The sequence below is a fragment of the Helicoverpa armigera genome, chromosome 2 (genome assembly GCF_030705265.1).
Source record: "Helicoverpa armigera isolate CAAS_96S chromosome 2, ASM3070526v1, whole genome shotgun sequence".
In the NCBI taxonomy this organism is placed as follows: Eukaryota; Metazoa; Arthropoda; class Insecta; order Lepidoptera; family Noctuidae; genus Helicoverpa; species Helicoverpa armigera.
This window is the reverse complement of record NC_087121.1, coordinates 3057579-3083205: the sequence shown is the minus strand read 5'-3', so window position 1 is coordinate 3083205 and position 25627 is coordinate 3057579. Positions and strand designations below refer to the sequence as shown.

Genomic DNA, 25627 nt, shown 5'->3' with positions numbered 1-25627 from the left:
TTATCCATACGGAAACCAAGTAGCATCGAGATTGTAGCTTGTTTAATTTCAGTAGGAGTTTCTATACCTACAAAGAAAACATTAAAATATAATATTGCATCCTATGTATAATACCCCATAAAACTTATACAAGAATGGGTAAATAGGGATGTAATAACAGCACGGCAAGAAATTACAAGTTTGCCTTTATTAGATCCGTCGCCGCTACCTTACGATGGAGCGTACAGAATTTTCCTCGCTTTTAGAACAAACCCCCGGGCGCCCAGTGCACTTAAAGACGAAAATATATTTTCCAGCAAAAGCGTGAAAAAGCTTAGAGTCCGCTGGAAAAACATTTGCTGTAGCTAACATGAGCGCGCATGATCGTGGTCGCGACGATGCGTCCATTCACAAGCGCCGCCCTTCAGTTCGACTCAAATTTTCTTCTGAACGCACGCCCGGGGACAATTTCCCGCGCTTTCCGAACCCCGAACTAATTTGAATTCAAATTGTTAAGTTCGCGCGCCTGTGTGGCCAGTTATTAGTGAAAAAGTGTAGTACGTGTAAAAAGTTTGAATATCTGGCAAGTTTAAATTATTTATTGAGTGTTGGTTACGGTAATAAGAAAGTTTTATTTTTTGTTTTGCGGATTTATTTTGTTGGTGCGTTCTCCGTTTTTTATTAGGTAAGTTAATACTTATTAAGTATACACATACCTACATAGGGACTTACCTAATAAGTTTTTATAATAGTTAAACACTAGTCAACAACGTAACTGAAAAATAATAATTATGTCTTAATTAATGGTATTTTCAAGACGAAATTTTCTTTAACCTAATTTCGTAAGATGTCTCTTCTACTTGTGGTGGAAGAAAGATTTTTACGGTCAGTAGCGAGTGTTTAATTAAAGGGAAACTATCCGTCCGTCCATCACACGCCAGGGCAAAGCGACGGACGCCAAATGAATTTATTTCACAATGTTGTTAACTAAAACCTATGTTGGGAAATCAGTTTCAATAGGGGACCTAATTTTCTAAAAGTTAGAGGTAGAATTGCCTAGGTGCAAAAGGCCAATTTAACATAGATTTATTTATTTCCGACTACAATTGTAGTAAAAGTTTCACGATAAATGTTGGAACCTAATTCTTGAGTTTTCATCTTCAAACGTCAACATAAAATTTTTCTTCTCTAACATATTTTTACAAAATCTTAGTCCAGTAATAAACTTTTAAAATTCGTAAATATTTGCATAACTTCAAAGCTTTCTTTTCAAACAATAATATTTATCGATTAAACATAAAATTAACTTTATCGATAAAAAAAAATGTTTAGCAAAAATTGCTTGCACGACGTATGATTTTTAATAAAAAACAAATGATTCCGACGAATTGAGAACCTCCTCGTTTTGCAGTCGGTTACAGAGAATTCAAAACTTTATTATCTTTATAGAAGACTGACACAATGAAAATTAGGTAATTATTACTTTTAACTTGTTTTTTTTTCAACACAAACATGAAAAATCGCGGTATTCCTACTAAAATTTTTTAGATACAAAATTCATAAGTACCCATTTCAAAATAGGTTCATAGGTAATAAACATAGGTACAATTTTTCAGCCAGGGTTTCCCGTGGGTATAAAGCTGTTTTCAGTTTTTCCTTGCCAAGGATTTAGCTACTTTATTATAATAAAGTGGATCTTAGCATTTCTAATTAACTTTTGACCTTTCAACACTCGTAGTTAATTTTCTTTTACGGATTTTATTTAATAAGTAGGTTGTAAGTACAAAGTTTCGAAAAAAAGGTGGTTAGGTTCCTACCTATTACTTACGTACATTTAAGCCCAAGTCCACCAACAATATAAACGTCAGGTTTCTTAAAACAACTGTTTTCAACTCTTGAAAATGCAAAGTTTTATAAGGCAGTAAGCAGTAAGCATGGTTGTAGGAAACCTGAAGACAGGCTCCTGTACCGCATCATGGGAGAATTTCCTTCCTTGAATGGATTAACATAGACTGATGATGACAATAATGTATTCAAATAATGAATTACAGCGAGTTTTTCGTAAGTTGTTTTTTTACTACTTTCGGCCATGACTCTTAAAATAGAACCTTTAACTTTATACACCCAATTTAAATGAAATAAACGACAATTTATACGATTATACAAAATCATAGTTTAACAGTTTCCAATACGGTAGTTTCCAACGAGTCAAATTCATTACTTTTATTTAACTGTCAAAAACTGTCACTTTCTTTGCAATATGTATGAAAGCGCAACTTATGACGTCACAGATTTTTCACATCAAACTGGATTCTTATTTAGCTTATATTATCAATAAAAAAATTTAATCAATTATTCCATCAAAACGATAAATGGAAGTGACATTATTTTTAGATGCTTCACTAAATGAATATGACAACGTAATTTATTTTTGACCTAGTCATCCACCCAATTATACAATCAAAAGCTTAGACTATAATGCGTACTATTAATCACACAGATTAACCTAGCTTTGATATCGGACAATAACATAATATTACCAATCCGATAATTGATATATCTAATTATTCGTACATAAACAGTAGTTAAATAGTATTCTCATTAGTTATTTTCCTATCTCGTAGGGTTTTACTTTTACTACAAGGGCGCGTAAAAAATTCTATGTATAAGTAAGTATATTATTTTGACCAATAATGACTCGGATTTCGATTTAGAAATTAGTCGAGAAAAGATTTTTGACACATAGAATTTATTTATTTAAAAGTTATAGCTCTTTGTCTCTTCAGATACATAATATTGGCAATTGGTGGATGAACAAATTATCCAGCGTGAAGAAAAACGAAGTTTGACGGTGGAAAGTACGTGGAAAACAAGAGTGCATACTTAACTATTTAGTAGTTGCTTGTACAAAATAGAAAAAATATATAAAATAATGATTTTTTTTGTATGAAAGTATGTACGTACTGTCCAACACAGCAGGGGTCCTACAATTAGGGTATGAAAACCCAGCAACTATCTAACACCTACTCCCAGCACGTGCTGCTAAGAAATTACAATTAATTCTTTGTACCGCGAAAACCAATTTGAACTTCAATCTTGATTTATTGGTGAGAGAAAATCTATCAATTAATGGTAGCCTGTGACGGTGGGATTATAGTCTGTAATCAGGACAGTCGTATTCAATCGTATTGCGGCGCCAAACAAGATGGCGACCGAGTTGTAATTACCAATGTCTTTCAATTTGATTGATTAAAATTACTTTCATTAGTTTTAGTTTTAATGGTTTGTAGGAAACCTTGTGAGGTGTCGTATGTATTTAAATGACGTGAATAAGGATAGTGCTAGCTAAAGTAATTCATTCTGCCTGTTTCCTTTGAAGCGTATTTTTTCCCACAAAATTGTTTTGACTGTATTAAGTGATATTTATAAATAGAACACCAGATGAGTATTGTCATTCGTTTAGCAATGCTAGCTAAGTTAAAAACATTTCAGACAAAGTCGAGTAAAAAATACAAGTAGATGTCTTTACGTATAATGGCGCTGTTCGTTGAACGCGCACCGAAATTTTCCTTAAAGTGCTATCCAATTTACCTCAAAATCTTGTGATGTTAAATTGGGTATCTTTGTACTAAATATACTACGTTAATTAACCTTTCCTTTTAATTAGATTCTTGACCTTAAACTCAAAAAATGCTCCATTGGCGGAGTCAGACACATAAGTACCTAAAGTGTGTTAAAAAATAAGCATTTTCCCTGTAAAATGGTTGGAGGATTCCCTTCTATTCGGGACTTTTATTCAATAAACACAGAGACTGGGTTTGTAACTAACTATGTAGAGTAGTTTTACATTATATTTCGGGAAATAATGTGATGTGACATCGTGTATCAGGTCACTAGTTTTAGTCGGTACCACCGAGCGGGATTTTCTTTCGTAGTTTCTAATGTGCAAAGGACAGTATAGTTTTGTTAATTAATGTAATTTCTATATAGTTGTATCTTCACTTTTTATGCTTTTTAAATAATCTTCAAACATATTCCGACACACAAAATAATTTTAATTCTTCTAGGTAAGCTTCAATAAGGATAAATAAATTTTCCCGCGTTTTCAAGCTCCATTAGTGTTGCTACAAGGTAGGCAGTGCACAATTAATCGATTATTATGAAGTAATCCGATCATTCGAATTCATTTACGATCGTTAAGTTTCGCAATCAATGTTAAATCCGTTGTTATTAACGTGCCATTGAATTTAATGGTATTCGATGAACGGTTATCAAATTGTAAAGTTACCGATTTAGGTAGGCTATTTACGTTTTGATACCTATTAGTGTTAATATTGGCGTCCTGAGATTTTTTGTTGGTCTGTTTATGTGCTGAAACACACATTAAGAAATTTAAATGTTATAAAAATGTTATGATATTATATTTAGTTTTTTTAACATTTTGTCGTTGATACAATAAGGATAGATTACCTACCTCATTTCGATATGTGCATAATTATGAAGACTCACACTGCATAATAGGTACACGCATGTTATTATTAAGATAATGATAGATGAATAATCATTCGTGAATAAAGGACTTTTAAATACCTTAGAAAAAAAAATAGGATACATTACTCAACATATTTTGGGATGAAAAAATCGATGAACACTTTCCCAACTCTAAATTGTGCCAACGGAGTAACAAGTAAACGTACTTAAATACATTATTTATGTACTAAAGAGATAGACACTCTGAACTACAGAGCAAAACACTCTATACTTAATCTATGTGACATAGCTTTGCAGAAATTCTGATTACTTTTTCAGAGTCCTATTCTGAACCATACTGTTTCCGAAAAAGCTATTTCGAGTTCACTTCTGTGTTCAGCGGTCGGTCCAATAAATCATGTTTACACTGCAGATGTAATCGTGGTTTCAAAGTGCGTTTTTACAGGATATTACAGAATTTTAAGCTGGAATAGTGTTGTGACATAATAGTTGGTATAGAATGTGGTGTCCCTTTGGGCGCGGAAAATAGAGGATCCTGCTGCAGTTACAGCTACAGTAAAAATTTTCATAAATGATGAATTAACGTGGTGGAAAACTAAACCCGTACAACAAACATGATTCTATTGGCCGGTTCTTTATGTAAGTATATTTTTTATCAATTTTATATACTTACATAAACATACGTAATTTCGCATATACTTAAATTAGGTAACGTAGCTTTCAATTACTTACCTAGTACTTGTAATATCGAACCAGCAACTTTGAGAGCGCTCGATATTTCGCAGAGCAGGTCTCGATTCTACATAGGGACCAATTCTACAACATTTCACGGACAGTAGTCAAAAGCCTGAAGTTTGGTAAATACGTTAGTGGAAAATCTAGTTGGGACATGAATTTAATCGTTAATAAGTAGACCCAGCTACCTTCTTACCAAGGGGTATCGGGTTGGTCAGGTAACTGGGTTGAGGAGGTCAGATACCTAGGCATTTGCTCCATGTAAAACGCTAGTAAAGTAGTACTCTGCTGCGTCCGGCTAGACTAGAAGCCGTCCCCAACATAGTTGGGAAAAAACTAATAGGAAATCCTAACAAACATTATAAATGTCAAAGTAGCTCTGTCTGTCTGTCTGTCTTTTCTTCAGGCCTAAACTACTGAACCGATTTGTGTGAAATTTGGTACTGACGTAGGTTGGAACTTGAGAAAGGACACAGGATAGTTTTTTATCTATTGGTCAAACCAAAAATCTGCCTGAAGTCACTATTCCACGCTAACGAAGTCGCGGGCAAAAGCTAGTTGTTAATAATTTACCTTGATTACCAAAGTTGCTACACTCCATTTCTCCCATATTTTCGGGTGACCCGAACAAAAAACAGTCGCGTGGACCAAATTTTTACCTGTTTTGTTGTTCGTATTCCCTGACCGTCCACGGTACGTTGATCTGTCTTCATTAACCTAACCGTAGATTGAGGAAAGGGATTTTTTATCATTGTGCCGGTACAAAGTAAAAGTAAATACGGTTTAACTTGAAGCTGCGTATTGGAAATTCTATGGGGATACTTCCTCATGGACGTGGGGACTTGTTAGATGTTTTCTGAGTTCCAAGTACCTATCTATGTTATTATGCCGAGTTAACAAACCTTTACGATTTGCAAATAATATGTAGGAACAACTTTGGCTTTTGATTTATGAAACAGCAGAGCTCGTCTAAGCTGAAATGACGCACCACGCACCCCTTGATCGCATTTACTGCTTATGTGCACAAATGGCTGGAAAGCAAACCTTGTATAATAATTTGAACACACATATTATTTAATCACTAAGTATAGAAGGTCAAAGTCAAATAATTTCATTTTATTCAGACCCAAAAATATAAATAATCTTTAATCTGGTTGCCTATTCTAAAAGAAGGTTCCTATCAAGAGAGAACGGCAAGCCAATGAATTCATTATAATTATCGTATCTATCTGATAATACAATTCTTAGAATAACCTATATCTGGATAACGTGACCTAGGTGATCATATCACTATCGTTTGCGGTCACAAATACACGACATTGTGTCATTATTTTACAATATTACGACATTAATAATTAACCTATCCGTCGGATACCTGTTTATAAATAGGAATAGACATTGATTGCTCTATATTTAGCGGAAATAAAAAACGTACTAAACTGTATTTGTGAAAGAAGATAATTATGGAGGTTATAACTATAAGGCGGTCAAGTTTTTGATGATGATGAAGATCATACTGAGAAATTCTTATACGAATCACTACGTATAATAAAACAAAGTCTTCCTCTGCAACTGTCTGTCTGGTCGCGCCAAACTCTAAAACTGCTGCACTAACACAGATTTTCATACGGTTTTCCCATAGTCGTTTACATACCAAACAATACCTTTTGCCAAATAATGTTTTTCAATTTTTTACACACCGGTAGGTACCAAATATGTATGGTTCTTTTGGGAACTCGAAAATAAGAAAATCCCAAGGAAAATAAATACCTACAGGAACTTGTTTATATTGCTTTATAACTCAAACTAGTTCTCGCTGGGGGTTCGACGCGTGGATTTGGAACTCCTTCGACCTAACGAACTTACTAACTTTGCTACCCCTATTCACCCCTTTGGGGATGAACATAGAAAATCCTTCGCTGTTGTATCTTGAGAGAATATAGGGAATATTTTGATGTTTGTCGGTTATTATGTAGTATAGGTACATATTTATAATATAAATATGTCGTAAATATGCTAAAAATACAATATATTATAAATACTATAGGTAATTCCAGTGTCTCCACTTCCCTCACCCATATAAAATATGACCGATGTCGTGTAGACGTACTTAAATTACACAAATAAATAATGTGGTTTTCTATTCGTAAAATATATTTTTAAATCAGCTCACTATATCCAGCATTAGCTGCCTGCAATCTTACAAAGGTACCTTTTTAAATAAAATAAGTATAGAAGTGAAACTACCTACTTATAGAATTTTTCAACAAAATTATGATCTTATCCCCGTATCAGGGTTATTAACCTCAACATAATAGTTACACTAATTTTTGAACGTCCACGTAGCGACTCCATTTACCTATCTATCTTTCTAATGTATCTATAAATTGAAGCTTATTTCAAAGCAACATTTTTCATAAAAATAACCAGGGATTTGAATATTATGAAAAACGGTTCTGAAAAACACATTTGCCAAAGTGGTCTGCTCATTAAGAGTTATTTATTTTAATGTCATTTTCTTCAGATGTTAATAGAGTGCTTATTCGTTTGTCCGTTTTGGAAAATATACACACATTTTTTACGAAAAATACTTTAATAATAAATTTACTTTTCAGCTTTATTGACTTGTAAATGAAGTTAATTTGATAGAATTAAAGAAAGGAGGAGGACGGAAATTGAAGATATTACCTAAATAGGAATGTTCTACTATTGTCTTCTTCCCGACCACGTGCCAACCACGAAGATCCGTTTTCGGGTTGAAAAGTCGCCGTATAGTTAAAACGCAAAGAAACTGCAGACAGTCTTACCAAGATGTATGAAGTGATTGCCCATTTAGTGGATGACGATGTGTAACTCCTGTAGGTTTTCGGGTAGTGGATTCGAAGCTTAGAAAATGGCGAAGATGACGATGCAGTCTGCTTTTGTTTCTTAAAGCTAAGCGTCCACTTGTCGGTATCGTACGCAACGGACGTATCGCACGCAACGGATCGTAGTATATTTATATAGAAACTCAAACAGGTGCGTCCATCTGTCCGCATCGTACGCATCGCATTCTATATAAATAATACTACGATCCGTTGCGTGCGATACGTCCGTTGCGTACGATACCGACAAGTGGACGCTTAGCTTTACAAGATACAATTCGGATTCAGGTGACAGTCGCGAATCGCGTGTGGTCGTACATTCCGATATGTTGACTTGCGACAGCACTGGCGAAGGCTTTTGGGTTGGGACTCTACCTTTAAAACCAAGAGAAATTCAACATATAGGTAAATTATTGTATCTTAACATACATGCAGAAATATATTATTATTATTATATCACATACTTATATGCAGATGATTTACTGTGTGTGTTACTGTTCCATATTGTTCGTCGTTTGTCAACAGACTTTTGTTTCAATACAAAGTTTAATATTTCTGTTATTATAGTATGGAATGGGAATTAATTACAATGGTTTCAGGCAAAGAAAAAACAATGTTAGTTTTGTTTCCTCGATAAATTGTGACTTTGAGAAATAATATTATGCAGTATTGTTAAAGACAATATGTAGCTTAGGTAATAATCTATCTATGCTAATAAATATAATAAAGAGGAAGATTTTTTTTGTTTACTTATTTGTAATCTAAAGGCTCCGAAACTACTGAACTGATTTGAAAAATTCTTTCACTTTTGGAAAGCTACGCTCTTCCCGAGTAACATAAGCTAGGTATATTAATTTTATCTCAGTACGGACAGTAGCTCCTACGGGGCGTGGTCGAAATCGGCTAGTGTAAAGTACAAAATAAAATGGCACAACTCCTTTATTTCGTCACAAGTTTTAACACATTCGAATAATTTTGTGTAGGATTGTATCTGAAACACAAAAACAGCAAATAGTTTAGCTACGGAATTTGTTGACAACGAAAAACTATCTCGATAACTGCAGTTACAATGTTGTATAACTGTGATGAATGCTCTGTACGAAATCTATAGTGCTATCGTATGTAGGTATATCTGGTTTTAGTTCTATGAACCCTTGGAATAAAGCGGTGTAGTAAATTGTACCTAATGTAGGTTGTACCTTAATTAAAAAGTAATGATAGAGTTTTCAGCGTGTAAACTATTACAATTCTGCTGTAAACTATTACAATGGAAAAGATCATAGCTCTTTGGCCTGACCCTTTGAGTAACTTTTGTTGTATTAGATATCATCCCTAGATAACCCCTTCTATGAAATCCATAGATGTATGTATTTAAATATTTAGGTTATCGTAAGATCGACTGTATTATTTTTCACGTAAATTGTTTCGACTGTTATTTGTTTTTGTATATTCTGAATTCTCGTGTGCATCTGCATCAGTTGTTGATACATTATCTGTAAAATGATCGCTTCTCAATACTTCTGATTAATGGTTTCAAGTGTAATCTCACAACATTAAATATATTATGAGATTTTCATTATTTTAAAATGCTTTCTCATAATAATTGAAGGGTTCAATTGCAGAACGGAATCGTCATTTTTTAACGGATTTTTTTAGATGTTTTTAACGGATCTGGCATTTTTTAACAAAATCAGTTTTGTAATAAAGTTTCTTACCAAAATTGTGTGTGTGTGAGTGCAAAATTATCTAATCAATACATAAAAGCCATTTTGTGATCAAAATCAACTCGTTTGTCAATATCTAGTTTCCATTTGAGACCTAACTATGACCTTCCTGCTTTATTGAACAGTTTAGTTACTAAAACATGGCCGAATTTGGCAAGTTTGCTCTGCTGTCGAAGCCAGATCATATCTGTTTGTACCTAATGTTTGCCTGCAATCAAATTGTTGATGGTCTACCCGACCCGCTAGAATATTTGGGACCATCTAACTTGGGTAGGCTTTAGTATGTTGAGTAATGTTGCCTAGAGTGTAGTTATTCCTAAATTAGTTTGGATAAAGTTGAAATAGTGGGTGGCAGATAAAATTGGAAATACGAAGAAAACAAACAAAATAAAATATATGTGTATATCCAATATCGTAAGTAACTTACCTCCTCAACCCAGTTACCCAGCCAAACACAGCATGGAGTGACTGGTTGTCAGACTTCCTGGCTTCTGACTACCCGTGCCTAAAGTCTGACAAAGACGTAAGATGTAGTAACTAAAAATATAACTGAGCCAGTCTCGCAGCTGTTTGCAACTGTACCTATCTACCATCATTCCTTCTCTCGTCTCTGCAATATCGTCTCAGATTAATGACTGCAACATGACGTTATTAAAGTATCGAGATAATCCATTAGTCGTCATTTACGACTTATCGGGAAAGCATGAAAATGCCAGCTCAACACTGAACCGTGGCTCGCAAAAGTCAAACAATTTTGTACCTTCATTTAATATGAATAAAGTACAAATTGACTCAACGATGTTGACAAAGCGCTTATTTGATCAATATTAGCTCATTTGTCGCAATCGAAGTAAATTGTGTTTGTACGAAAAAAATAAATGATATTTGAAATGACAGCTGGCTATTAGGAACTCGGGGGTAACCGATGGGGGTAACGGGCGAAAGGACAAATTGTCATTTACTGCACACAGGGTCGGAGTCAGATCTAAATGAAATTTTATCTAGATTTCTACCGGCAATCTAGATACTTCTAAAATATTGTACAAAGCAAATGGTATGTTTGTTTATTAACCGACTTCCCAAAAAGGAGGAATTTCAACCGTAAAAGCTCCTAAACTACTGAATAGATTAAAAAAAAATAACTGTTGGGAAACTACATACTATCCTCTTGTGACATAGGCCATATTTTGGCAAACTTTTAATGATTTGTCCTTAAAAATTGAAGCCTTGACTATTTGTCTACACCTCTATGTTGTAGGTACTGTGAACTCTTAATACAAAACAACAGTATATTCGCAAGTCACACAAATATTTATTTCATGTGGGAATCGAAAGCGCGCTACACACTACATAAGCCGATTACTTGGCACTAACCATATTGTATTGTTTGGAAAAACCCTACATTTTTGTTCGGGAATAGAAGGATGAAAGTTTTTTCTTCACTTTTGCCGATAGTAACGTATGAAATACGTTGTTACAGAATGTACCTATCCTTCTTCAAATGTTTATAGGAAAAGCAGATGGCAGCTCGATTCTATTGCTAAAATGCCTAATCTAAGAGAAACAAATGAATCTGTATTTCTTAAACTCTCAGCTCAAACAAATGGCGAACGATTTTTTAAAATCATTTGTTAAAATCATCATTCGATATTGAAAACATGTGAGGCAATAAGCTATCTTCATATTTTTTACAGTTTAGCAACAGAATAACAAGACACTATTTCCTACTTGAAGTAACAAACAGTCACATTAAAACAGTCAAATAACTTTTTTATGACCCCAAAAGTTGTTAATTAAATTAATTTATCCCATCTATTTCTAATTCGTCCATTACCTGAGTCCGGCCGTAAGCAAGTCCTTCGTTATTGCGGCGGGCTGTAGGCCATTACATAATTTCTGTGTGTGACAGCTACCCCGGAGGTTCACAAGCATTAGGGACGAGGTATTTGTGTACCTACGTACCTCTGTATTTGTGTACCTATGTGTACCTTTGTGTACTTGTGTTTTTATTTCATTTACCCAATTCATGGAAGGGTAGGGATACAAAAACCTCTAATGGGCTCACCAAACGAGCTTTTTTGTTGTTTTCCCAAACATATTTTCTTTGAGTAGATATTTCGTAGATTATTTATTGATTGGCTTTAATGGCTGTATTTATTATGGGTGATTTGGCTAGTAATGGTTTTCGTAGTCATTATTTGAATAGTCAATTGTAGGCTATCTATTGAATTTGTACTATTCGAGTACATTTAGGTTAACCCTTTATCAATAGATGAACGTCCATTTCAATTTTATTGGAAAGTATAGTAGTTTATTAATAATTCTATCGTTTGTAATGCAAATATCGATTTAATTATAGCCACGATTGACAGCAATAAAATAGGTAAAATCTTCGACGGAAAAATGGCTTATCGTAAACTAAAATCGTTGTCAGTTTGTAGTTTATCTATTTAGTTTTAAGGGCTCTTGAATACATAAAACCGGTCATTATACTTATGTACATACTCACGTATTTATTTTGGAGAGAATGAAAACATTTCTAACTTTGACAAAATAGTCACAGTATCCTGATTCCAGCAAAAATCTATGAAAGTCAACTTCTTTACTTTCCTTACGTACAAAATGCGTGTGATTCGTAATATTTACGAGTGCAAATAATTGGCCGATTGGTTCCGGATAAGCCGGGGCAGTTAAGGGTATTGACCGGCTTCTCCCGGATATTTCAGCCCGTCAATCTACCTTATTGTTTTTAGGGTTAATGGGATTGGTGGTTCAAGTTGACGCGTGAACATTTTTTTATGGTGAGTACCTAATCAAAATGTTTTCAGCAGGATTGTGGAGAAACGATGAATTTTGTATGATGTACCTAAACATTGCAATTGTAACGTATGTTTTCATGCATATATGAATGTATGCGAACTACGAATTACAAGGAATTTAATATTCACGATCTATCAATATTCCAATACAGCTATTATTTTTTACTTAAGTATTATTTTATAAATGTGTAGTATCTACACGTTATTAATTTTAGGTCATGTTTTAGCTGACTCAAAACACAACCTGATGGATAAACCCTATTTGCATAGTTTCCATAAATAGGTTATCGACTTGCAAAAAATAGAATAACTTAGGTATATTAAGACTCGAATAGAGCAACTTTTTTCTTCAAGTTACAAAAGTAGGCTTAATAAATAACAAAGGAATATTTTTGTTCACAAAACTTCGTAGACGTCTGCTTCTGAACAATATAAAGAAGGAGCCAATGTCCTATTAAACTTTTTCTTTTGTAATTATTAACAATACCTATAGGTTTTTAGGCGTTGTTGTTTGTCTGGTTTTTGTTGTTTTCTTTTTATAATTAAAGGTTGTTTGAAAAATAGTAGGCAAATAAGACTTTTCAAGGCTTAACCCCGCTACCACTTTACTAAGTTGCTTAGTTACAAATAACTTTCAGCTAAAAAGGAAACGCAAAATTTCAGCAAAAAAATCCTTTTCCTGTGACAAAGTAGGTAGGTATGTCTTTTTACTAAAAATAAAATCTGCTCTATTCTCTCCTTTTGATTTTGCATCAATAATCACAAAGGCACGAAAACTAAGTTAAATTTTAATTAGTCATCCTGTCGTAACTTTAAGACAGCGACAGAGAATGCGGTCGAAGTTACACAAAGGTTTTACGTGTTGACAACCGTGGTTCATGTAATTACTCTCTCTAGAACTGGCACACTTTACTATGAAGTATTTGCTCGGAAATACATCTGATGTCTTGCGCAAGTCATCACTCCACCGTGCCTGAGGACGTCCTACACTACGCTTGCCGAGGCGTGGTCTCCACTCTAGAACTCGTTTACCCCAACGGTTATCGGTTCTTCGGCTAATATGGCCAGCCCACTGCCACTTCAGCTTGCTGATTCGGTGGGCTATGTCGATGACCTTGGTACTTGCGCAAGACGGCTGGCAGGAGCTGGATGCGAGTAGCCGAAAATCGATCTCAGTGGCGTGCACTTGGAGAGGCCTATGTCCAGCAGTGGACTGCGATAGGCTGATGATGATGATGATGACATCTGATGTCTTTGGCTTGATCGAGTGATGATCGATTTCAAAGGGATTGATGATTCAAGGAAAGGAAACTTCAGTGCTATGTACAGTCGCTTCCAGAAACAAAGATCTTAGTTTAATTTATCATTGTATTTCTACGTAAAAGTAGGTAAATAAAATTTGTTTGATTGTCAATAGGCTCGCTCTTGTCCACTATCTCACCTGATGGTAATGTGGCCGTAGAGAATGCCCTTATCTAGAACTATCCTAGTGATAAAACACATTTAATAAATACTGAACATAAATAACGATAAAAACTGAAGAAACCTTGAATTTATCAAATGTATCTTTAATTATTTATTTTTTTACCATTGAAGTCGTTTCCTTGTCCTGTCATATTTCTAAAAAGGGTTCCCCTCTAATAATCATTGATCCGTAACCATTTGTGTTTCTCTTGAAATTCTCTTTGTCCCAACCGCTATTTCTGTCAACTATCTTCCGAATAACATTAAATAAAGAAAAGGGGCCAAAGGCTTTGTGTTCGAGCAATCAAAGGTGCGGTTTCATTCAAACAGGAATGAGGTTATGAGTGTCACTGCTTCAAGATCTTCGCTTGTCAACCTCCTTTGTGGCCCTGGCCAATACTTTTTTTATATCGTACTTGCTTTAATGGCCAGTAGTAAATAAAATAGGTTTTAGGGTAAGACAGACTCCATGGATCCTGGCTGATTTGTTTGCTTGACCTGAAATGAAAGTAGGTTTTATTTTCTTGTCTATTAAGAGAAAATAGTATTTGCTATACGATGTTGTATTTCCAATTTGGAAGGCCATTATTTTCTCTAGAAATATGATTTGAAAAGATGCAAAACTACGTATTCTGCCTTATTAAAATTCGAAGAGATTTTAGAGAAGTTTCCTGGAATTTATTTCAAAAATAAAGATCGGGAACATACCTAATTTAAAAAATAAGGTTTTCAGTACAATGAACAATCTTATCTTTCCTTATATTTTCCCCGAACTTTACACATTACACATTGTGCCAATTCTTCGTCTATAAATCATAATAATAACTGAATCACCGATCGTTATTGCATGGAAGTTGCGCCTACGCATCCGATTGAGTCGTTACAAAGATTTTTAACTATGCCACACTATCCGTTTAGGTAAATAGTTTTGGCTGATTGCCAAATAACTGTGTGTAAAGTCGTTTACACATGATATTGGTCGATAATTTTATCACAATAAGTATAATAAAGGAACTTTAAAAAAGAAATGGAAAAATTAATGTTATTTTTTCTTTGAAAGTAATCAATAAGTCCTAGTCTAGCTCTCGCAGGATGAATATGGCTGTAAATGGAGTTGATAAAGTAATAATTATATTCTTATTTTAGAAAAAAGGTAAACAACCACAACAACAACCCAGATAAGAAATTTCTTATGAGGCTTCCACTGGAGAGGAAACCAATAAATCATTTAAGAGCTAATTATGTACAGTTTCTTGCAAAAAAACGTAGTCGTCTTAAAGCTACCTTCACAGATCACAAGCAACATTGTCATACACTCGCTGTCCGAAATTAGGCACCAGCTTTGAAGTTTAAATCTGGTTTTATTGGCCGATGTATAAATTTGTTCGAGGCCATAAACAGTACATTGTTAGTCCTGTATGAAGTTATGTTCAAGATGCGTCATTGCTTCTAAAATAAATCATGTTCCGTATGCACCTTGTGGGGATTTGTCTGAAGATTTTAGGTATATTGTCTACTCTGTGTGACTGTGTTGTTATTTCTGCAGTTCAGTGTAAAGTTGTCTTGTTTTTTTTTTAATTGTTTTCTTTACTCCGATAGTTTAGTTACTTTTTTGGGCACGTGACATTTTACTGCATATTCTAATAACCTTAAGTAATTAACCATTCATCATCAAACCGATTTCTTTTTCATAAACCAAAGTTGATTAAAAAAATCGATCCAATAACTCGATACGGTATGCATGCAATAATTCGATACCTATGACGTGCGTACCATGTCACAGATATGCAAGTGCTTACCAGCCCTCGCGGTAAGACATACAATCCGAAAACCGCAGTTCATGGTAAGGTCATCGGCCTCTACTCATAAATCCGTTGTTACATTTCATTCAAGAGCATGGAGGAAGGAAAAATAAGCGGAGATGCTATAAGGCAGGTAGGTCAGGCGCCTTCGTCTCTAGGTCAAGAAACGTACGGTATGCGTGACCAAAAAGCTCCGTTGCGTCTGTCGGGATCCTTGACACATCTGTCAAGAATTGGTCGTGATTTACTGGTGATTTGGCTTAAAAAGGTGTTCCAAAGAAGGCGTATTAGGGTGCAGAACCTGCATTTTGAGGACGCTACTTTCTTAGGAGATGTTACATTATGACATCTCCGCTCGTCATTTGTTTCTCTATGTTCACGAGCTCATGACGTCATGATCATGATATGTTGCTGACCCAATATCTCACAGCCGATCGACGATATGCTTATCTTTAATAGAGCTATAATCTATTATATGAAATAGCAATAACAGTAGGCCGAGGAATAGTCAGATTTTTCCTATATCATGGGAAAATCGTTTTTGAGATTAGAGATTTGCTATTGGAAAAAACCTGACTGGTTATAACTCTACGGCAAAAAAAGCAATAAAGATATCAGTAAATTAATGGGTCTGCTTATGAAAAATGATAGTGCTATTTTAAATACCTATTTGTTGATATAACATATGAAGGCGGGTGAAAAAAAAGCAAAATGGTATAATAGAGCGTGATACGATTATCGTTACTGAGTATATCTGACCGTTTGAATATTACCTACTTACTATAGATTGGTTTTGATTATATTGAAATTTCTTAATCTTGAAATTGATAAGTTATTTATTTGTCGATCAAGACTATACGCTACTTTTTACCCACTGTCTTTAAATAGTCTACAAGAGACGCGGACAAGACCTTGGAAAAAAGCTAGTCTCTTATGCAATCTCTAATGCTAATTCGTTTATGAAAACAATTATAAAGAAAGCTACCTACATGTACATACGGAATGCCATATGCTGTGTATTACCCAAAGTTTATGCTGTCATGAACCAGCCACAAATACGTTGGTATCGAAGTGCAAATGTGCACGATTTCAATACGAAAAGAGATATAAATCCGTTTATTAGATAACTAGCGGTTTACCGTGGTTTTACCCGCGTCCCCAAGGAACTGCTCAGTGGTTTACCTGCCTGGATGAAAAGTCTGTAACTATCTCTGGTTATAATTACTTACATTTCCATCACAATAGGTTTATTCGTTTTACCGTGAAAATATATAAAAAAGTGTCGCATTTTTTATATGATTGTAGTCAGAGAGTTTGGCATCCAGCCTTACCAAGAGGTATCGGGTTGACCAGGTAAATGGGTTGAGGAGGTCAAGTAGGCAGTTGCTCTGTAAAACATTGATATTCAAGACTGGAAGCCGACCTCAAAATAGTTATTAAAAGGCTAGGCAGATGAGAGAAGGAAGATATGAGGGATGATATGACGATAGGAGATATAAAGATATAATTCGTTGGATATTATGTATAGATATTCCTCTATTTTCTAACATAGAATTTACCCACACATAAAAGAAGTATAAAATGAAATTACTACTCGAATAGTGTTGCGACTAAATCTGGATTGTTGTGACTAGAATATCGGAATGGATCTATTTTTATTCGAAAGTTGTTTATTTACTACAGACTAGAGTAGAGATGGGATATAAATGGATAATGATATCGATACAATTGTTGATATTTCTACTGAAGTCGCAGATATGAGGTTTTGTTGTTGTTTATTTTTAGTTTGATTTTATGGGTAATACGTTTTTAATTTAATATGTCTATGTAGTACTGTTTTTGTAATGTCTATGCTTCATTACCTACTTGATCTTTAGTTCGACGGCATTTTCTTACGACCATATTATTTTGGCTTGTTTTTATGATTCAAATATGTATGTTAAGCTTCCTAAAATATAATAAGCATTTTATTTTTTTAGATTATTTTTCAAAATGAGGTTACACTTATTAAATAGATTGAATATGCTTTTATATAATACATTTTCTGTTGATTAATCTATGTTATAATCAGCATTAAGATCGTATTTTCAATTAGACATTTCTCCGAATTTATCCAAAAGGAAAGGCACGCACAATTTATTTTCCGAAAACAAAGGAAAAACTACGGGGTTCCACGTTCCTAATATAAAGTGACACGGAAGATAAAAAACGGGAGCTGTCGGGGGTCATTTACTATACGACTTGAGAGTTTTAAGGGGTCAACACTGTTTTTCGGAGTTGCATTACGGGGATATGTTTGTGACCCCCGAATGTGGTGCTATTTTTTAGTTTTGGTCGTGTCATTCTAAGAAATAGAGCAATCAATTGGTCATGTTTGATTCTGTAGCAGACTTTTCAAAAAAGTTATATCGAGTCTTATTATTTTCCACATAAAATATTAAATTAATACCTAGTTTTATGATTTTGGTTAAATTAGGCACGCTTGTATCTTGGGTACCGATTAAAGTTCAAAAAACTGATTTGAGTTTAGTTCGAAGTTATATATTTAGTAATAAAAATATTTCTTACAATGGTAATTATTACTTCCTACAACAGTAGAAAATAAGTTATGTTTATATCCAGAAGAAAAACGTCCGTCATAAGAAATAGAGCAGTTATATCTACCTCTATATGTAGTATAACCTACAAAACCACTCAACCGATTTGGGACATACTTTTAGTGATGAAAGCTTAACGAGGACATGTGAAATCTAATATTACACGTAGGTATATAATACAGTGTTGGGAGGGGAAAGAATCCTGTTATATTCCATAGTTATGGTTGTGTGAAAGATTTGTGCCAACCATGTATCACGGATATGGGCTGACTGTAAACCTGTAGTTGCAATATTTTTGAAGAAGATTTTGTACTGTATTTTTCCTGCATATGGATAAAAAGTAGCCTAGGTATGTGTTGTTCTGGTAAATAAGCGATATTACTATTAAGTTTCATCAAAATCCATTCAGTACTCTTTACGAGAAAGAAGGGAAAACATCCATTCGTACATACTTTTGTGTTTATAATATTAGTAGGATTTAAAATAAAATAAGTAGTGAATATATAAAATTTTATATATTAAATGTTTTAATATTTCCCTATTATAGATTAATATTAAATGTTACTTTTATAGCACATATTAAGGAAATATCAATAAAACGCAAATCTTTTTAAGTAGATCAAAATTGTTGAGATTAAAGTAAAGGTAAAGACGAGTAAAAAAATTTTATTAATTTAATTTATTTTTTCAGGCAAATCGATAGAAAACAAACAAGTTATTACAAAATTATACAAAGAAACACGTATTTAGTTGAAAGAAAAAAGGATAAAAAAACTGTTTGTATCGGACGTCAAGTTGTTCAAGAGAAACGAAACCTGAAAGTGACAGGACTGACCTACAAACTATATCACCTTATCTTTTCTAATATTCTAATAGAAAAAGCAATAGTTATCGACGTTGGTATAATCCACGGATAACTTTAATATTTAATCTAATAGAGCTCGTTTGTTGTTAGTTTGAACACGCTTTTTAACTCACGCTTTAACTCGGGAACTACAGGTCTGATTTGAGAAATGTTCAGCGTATGAGTCTCATTTATTGAGAAAGCGTTTATAGTTTTTTTTCTAGGCGAAATACCTATTGCGAACAATAGGGTGGAAGCTAGAGAATTCAGATATTTTTTAGACTGGAGAGAAGTCAGAGAGTTATAATGTAAATACTACGATATTCGAAATGCACCTGCATCTAAAAATGCAATATAAAATACCTGACTTTATTTGCATTCAAGTGTGTTAACACAAACCTTTTTATAGCTGGGATTTTCAGGTGAAATATGACTTGCATTATTCATTTTGTTGTTCAAAACATGAGGGATTTCAAGAAAAACTATTTTGGTTGGAAACAAAGGTCATTGACACTAGTAGAAGAACGACCGTGACGATCATTTATTTATGTGTAAAGTTTGTTCGTAATATTAAAGAAAATATTGTAGTTTTGGCGCGAGTGTCGAAAATAAGAGCGTTCTTACCAAGATTTCTTTTGTACGGACAGCGGCGTAAGTGTTTGCCTGTCATTATCTGACTTTTTTACCGAGTAAAACTGAAAAGTCAACTGGTTATACAATTTATCTTAATTATTCAAAAAAATACTTGGTTATTGAACTATCAATAATTACTTTTTTTTAATAAAACCGACTTCAGTGATATTCCTAAAAACTTCTCCTATGTTACAGATATTATGCTGAAAACAAACAATGTTCAAACAAATGTGAGCTAATCGCTAGTGAACATGCATATACAAGTTAAACTATGATGATCTTCTTTTTCAAGTCGGTTAAAAATACATGCATGCACTGCCCAATTTAAATAAAGCAAAAATAATCCATCAACTTTCGACTAAAATTACAAATGCTATACAAAATATTAACTTTTCAGGCTTCTTCCATTTTTAGAGCAAAAATTTCAGATATCATTTACAATATTAAATAATGGATCTATTTCAGAAAACAGAAATTTCAGTAATATTTTCAGTCTTCGTTTACCAACGGTACCGCCAACGCGAACGTTTTTATAGATTCTGTGACCAGAATAAGTTTTTTGTTTTTAGCTTTACTTACGTTTATTGCTGTTTTTAGTAGATCCTCTTTTGTGTAATAAAGTTACCAACAAATAATGGTTTTGTACAAAGTCTAATTGAATACACAATTAAATCTTTCCTTCTTTTATAATTACATCATAGAGAATTCTTTTTTTGTTTGTATAGGTATACCCTTTTCGTTTGTTTGTTCGTGGCTTCGTAAACACTGAAATGGTATGAACAATTCGTTCACTATTGGGATGCTACGTAATCCCCGACTGAAAAATGGCTATGTTTTATCCGGGTACGGGCAGAAGTTCCCCCGGGACGCGAGTGAATACGCATGAAAACAGCTAAAAATCAATATATATTAGTTCATGTTCATCATTATTAACTTCTTTAGTTTCTGTATAAATGCCAGTATTGAAATAGCTTATAATCAAAATATTTGTCACCTACAACTATATCCTGATTTAGTCACAGAACACAACTATTTACCGACATAGTTACAAGGTTTATTTAGTGTTAAAAGCTTGAGCAAGCGTGAATGACAAGCTATGAATAAATTATCGAAGAGGATACAAGTTCAGGAATTATCCAATCACGTGTGTCGAATATATGATAGCCTGGATAACTTGAGATATTTCAGGTAGCAAGTCTTAGGGAATATGGACTAAAGGTGAAGCTTTTGTTAGAAACCTAGTTTATTTTATGGACTCTATAAGGCTTCGAGTAGGTAATACGTAATCTAATTTAGTTCAGGCCTAAGTTTCTGGAAAATTGTAGGAGTCGCAGGAATATTTTATAGGTATCAGCGGGTTATGGAGGCTCGTCGGTACTTGGGTGCCTCATTGAGATATGCGAGAATTGTAAACTATTTACATAAAAAAATTCCGAAACAATGTTTTTTATCAAATTGACAAAAGACCTATCAATGCTTGCAATCATACTATTTTGAAACATGTTCATTAACTCTGTACTATAATTTTGAAAATTTCCAACCTGCTACGGACTTAATCTTCAAGACTCATTCTGCCGGCAGAATATTAGTTTACTTAATCATATTTTTTACTTACTAAGCCCCGTGGCGTCGATGCCAAAAGGTTCGTAATTTTCTGCGTGAAAAGTATTTTCGAAGCCGCTTCGTAAAAATTCAATAGGTATTTAATTTGGTGTTTAGATATTTTTCTCATTTTCGGCTACAAATAAGACCGTAATGTTTTTATTAGTTCTCTAAAATTAACACCTTTTTTTAAACCGTGGTTTGTGTAATAATTTTTAAACTGTTGGTAGGTAGTTGTCGTCAACATTATTTTCTGCACCGGATGAAAGGTATCTCGTATCTTCCCTTTATCTTCGCCACATCGATCGATTTAGCTTAAAAGAATGACTTAATAAAAAACCTTAGAAAATAATGAAGATTTATCAAACTTGCCCAACAGGAAAAATATGCATTCTAAATAAAATTCAACTCAATAGGTATTGCTCCTTGTAAAACAAAACCGTGATCTAAAGCTAATACACACTACATCCAGGTCTAGTTTAGTTTCATTTCTGGTAATAAATGTTTGTTTTAGTTCTCCAATAGATCATCGGTTTGAGCCGACCACAAATTATTCCGAGCCACCTTTGAAGTGGGCTCAATTATCTCAATACGTACTACGCAACGCAAACTCCACAGCCCAATTTCTAGAACGTTCGATTCGAATGATGGCGCCCAAATCGGATTCCTGTCAAATTTTGTTCCAAGTTTAAAATCGGTCACTAGAAATGGCAGGCCGCTAAAGTTTAGAATTCGTGTTTTGAATTCAAATATAGAATGACCTTTTGATAATTCAGTGCACCGTACTTTTGTAAAAGTTTGAATTACCTACATATATTTTCTGTAATTTGAGTTTGAAGTAAATAAATAAATAGTATTGGTACAGTCATGTTGGTTAATTTGGTTTACTTTCAAGACTGCAAAGGAAGCATTGCAAAAATAAAAATAAACTATTTCCCTTACAAAATAGGAATTTATGTATGTAAAATAATATTGTATAACTTACGTCATCTAATAACTACTGAAAATTGAAAAAATCCAAAAATAAATATAATTCCTAGAAAGTACCTCATTAATATGCATATTTAAGTACACAAAGTGAAGATCAAATCTGCATACGACAATAATAAAAGCCAATTCCGAGTATATTGAAACATATTCATATGGCATTATTTATTTAGTTCATACAATGAGTTTTATTTGTATAACCTTTCAGTTATCCCTGGGGAATGCGTAGGATTATTTCACTGATATAAATGTATAAAAATACCTACTGTGAATGGATTTTTTCAGTGTTCAAATGTCAAAAGCCGATTAAAGTGGACTTTGACATATCAAATACTAGACTCGATTTGGATAAAAAGTAAAATATAGGTAGGATTTTGTATTCATTAGGTTTACCTATATGTAGTAACAGTTAACAACTCGTCAAAATAATGTCACCGCTCTGATGTTAGTCATTTGAGACATACGCAATAAGTACCTAGGTAGGGTTTCTTTATCCATGTTTCATCGTTACTAAGTAGCTCATTTCACAGTGGCAAAGTTATTTGACTAAAGTTATACCTAAACTTCTTTAGTTCGTTAGTACAAAAATCAATTTAAAGTCAGTGAAAAGTTATCCTTTATACATGGGTACATAGGTAATTTGAATGTGTTAATAATCTTTTTCGTCCTATCGTCCTTTACTGACAATTATAAAATGCTAAAACAAAATTCAAGATTAGGAGCTAAAATAATAATGTAATTATTTTAATTGTAAGCCGATATCAATTAAGACTTTTGTTAGTCTAACTAAATTAACGCTCAGTCTTTCAGTCTTTGTGTTAATTACTAAAAACCATTAGTTATAATTTGTATCACTTTTTTGAGAACTAACTTTCGACCTTTCCACGACTTTACTTTTAAATGCGTAGGTATAAATTACGAACCGTATCATGAACCACTATGTATTGGTGAGAACTATGTGAAAAATCATTCAATAATTTTCGAGTTAATTGCAGATAAACAGACTGATTTCTGTTCCTTGGCTTCACCCACATCCTAGAATAACCACTTTCATCACCAGGATAAAAAGTAGTTCCAGTTGCATACGTTTCAGAAATCAGATTTTTTTTTCAGAAATAGGGTATTTTAGTCTAGATGAGAAAAAAAATAAAAGTGTATTACAATGATTGTTTAGAGGAAAAGCAATCGGGAAATGTTAGTTTCACTTCGTAAGGTACATAAATATATTTTTTATTGCAGTTTAAAGTTTTTAGGTTTTTTTATCTGTCTTTGAACACTACGAAATGTCGCCGCCATGCTAATGACGTCATTACGGTAGTAAACAACTTTTAACCAAGTGTTTCTCATATTTATATCCACTGGTACTTGAATCCATAATTTGTCTGGTGTTTTTACACTAGTGTTCTCACATTCAGAAGTCGTGGTGGCCTAGTGGGTAAAGGACCAACCTCAAGTATGAGGGCGCGGGGTCGATCCCAGGTCAGGCAAGTACCAATGCAACTTTTCTAAGTTTGTATGTACTTTCTAAGTATATCTTAGACACCATTGACTGTGTTTCGGATGGCACGTTAAACTGTAGGTCCCGGCTGTCAGTGAACATCCTTGGCAGTCGTTACGGGTAGTCAGAAGCCAGAAAGTCTGACACCAGTCTAACCAAGGGGTATCGGGTTGCCCGGGTTACTGGGTTGAGGAGGTCAGATAGGCAGTCGCTTCTTGTAAAGCACTGGTACTCAGCTGAATCCGGTTAGACTGGAAGCCGACCCCAACGTGATTGGGAAAAGGCTCGGAGGATGATGTTCTCACATTCAGAAACAACACACCAACGATACGGAGCATAATTACTCATTATTAAAATTTTCAATACATATCAAAATATGTATTACTGACAGCTGTAGCTTGTTTACTAACGTAATGACGTCATGACCAAAAAACAATCATGGCGTCCGTTGTGTGCCGCGTTTTCGCGAAATACGCGCGAAATTTGAAATTATGATAAAACAATTAATTTATATTCGTACATAACGTGAGAAAAAAATATATTTTTAATTTTTTAGAGATATATTAAGACTAAAGAATTTATTTAAGATATATTTCAAAAATACATGTAATACCCTATTGTTCACTATGTCTTGTTTGTCTTCTTACGTTACTCGGTTCAGAAGTTTTTGAGTATTGCGCAACATTGAGAGCAATAAATAGTGGTTAGGATACAATACAACAAGAAAAAAAAACAAATGTTTTGGTGTTTCACATCAACAACCTACGCATCAGGTTTTACTTTCCATACTTGAGCTTTTCTCCTGAACTTTTGGAACCACTCAGTTCCCAAAATTGTCGAGTGATGTCGATGTCGGCACAAAAAGGGATGCTGCTCTAAATTCAATGACTCCTCAAGACCGTATTGTTTACGCATTTCGTAGCTTTGCTAAAGGAACATTTGTTTGTTCTTCGCGTTCGGCTTTACGCATTGTTAGTTATTTTGGCCGCCTTCAGAGGTTTGACAAAGTTTTGTTGTGACGAGTGACGGATTTTCAAGTTGCTTTGCTTTAAGATTTGTTTTTGTGTGGGTTTATAATGGTTTCCAAGGCTAATTGTTTCAAATACTCAGGACGACTTTCCAAAAGGAAAGTAAAATAAACACAGTCCTCAGAACTGCAGGAACCGACTTTTAGAGACACGCCAAAAGTTTTATTTTGACCCATTCAAGATTTCGTAGAGTCGGTAACTATGTATTACTAAAAATAATAATTTTGGAACAGTATAACTAATAAATTTTACTCGTGCATAGAATTCGCTTGTTTTTATCAATATTTATGGCAATTGGTGATTTCCAATCTTTCTACAATATTGGCTTTCATGTTTTGTTTCACTAAATCTGGTCATTGAACTCCCAAAAATCCCAGACACATCGAGTAAAGTTATTTCTGTTACGATTTTAATGGCGTTAATAAAGGGGACGAAGCTAAAAGTGTCCACATTAGGAGTGTATTTATATCTGTAGCTCAAATTAAGGACAGGTTTATTTGATTATAAAATTCATGTGGTAGTAACTTTGTGTCTACTACCACATACCACGTCGCTTTTAG

At 33.9% G+C, this 25627-nt stretch overlaps 1 protein-coding gene across 1 annotated transcript in view; it reads left to right on the top strand.

Moving 5' to 3' along the window:
* Positions 1–339: 339 nt before the first annotated feature.
* Positions 340–25627, top strand: part of LOC135118708 (uncharacterized) — a 159261-nt gene continuing 133973 nt past the window's right edge. The window contains exon 1 of the mRNA XM_064041355.1: positions 340–664. The gene's annotated coding sequence lies outside the window, so the exon portion shown is untranslated. The remainder of the gene's footprint in view (positions 665–25627) is intronic.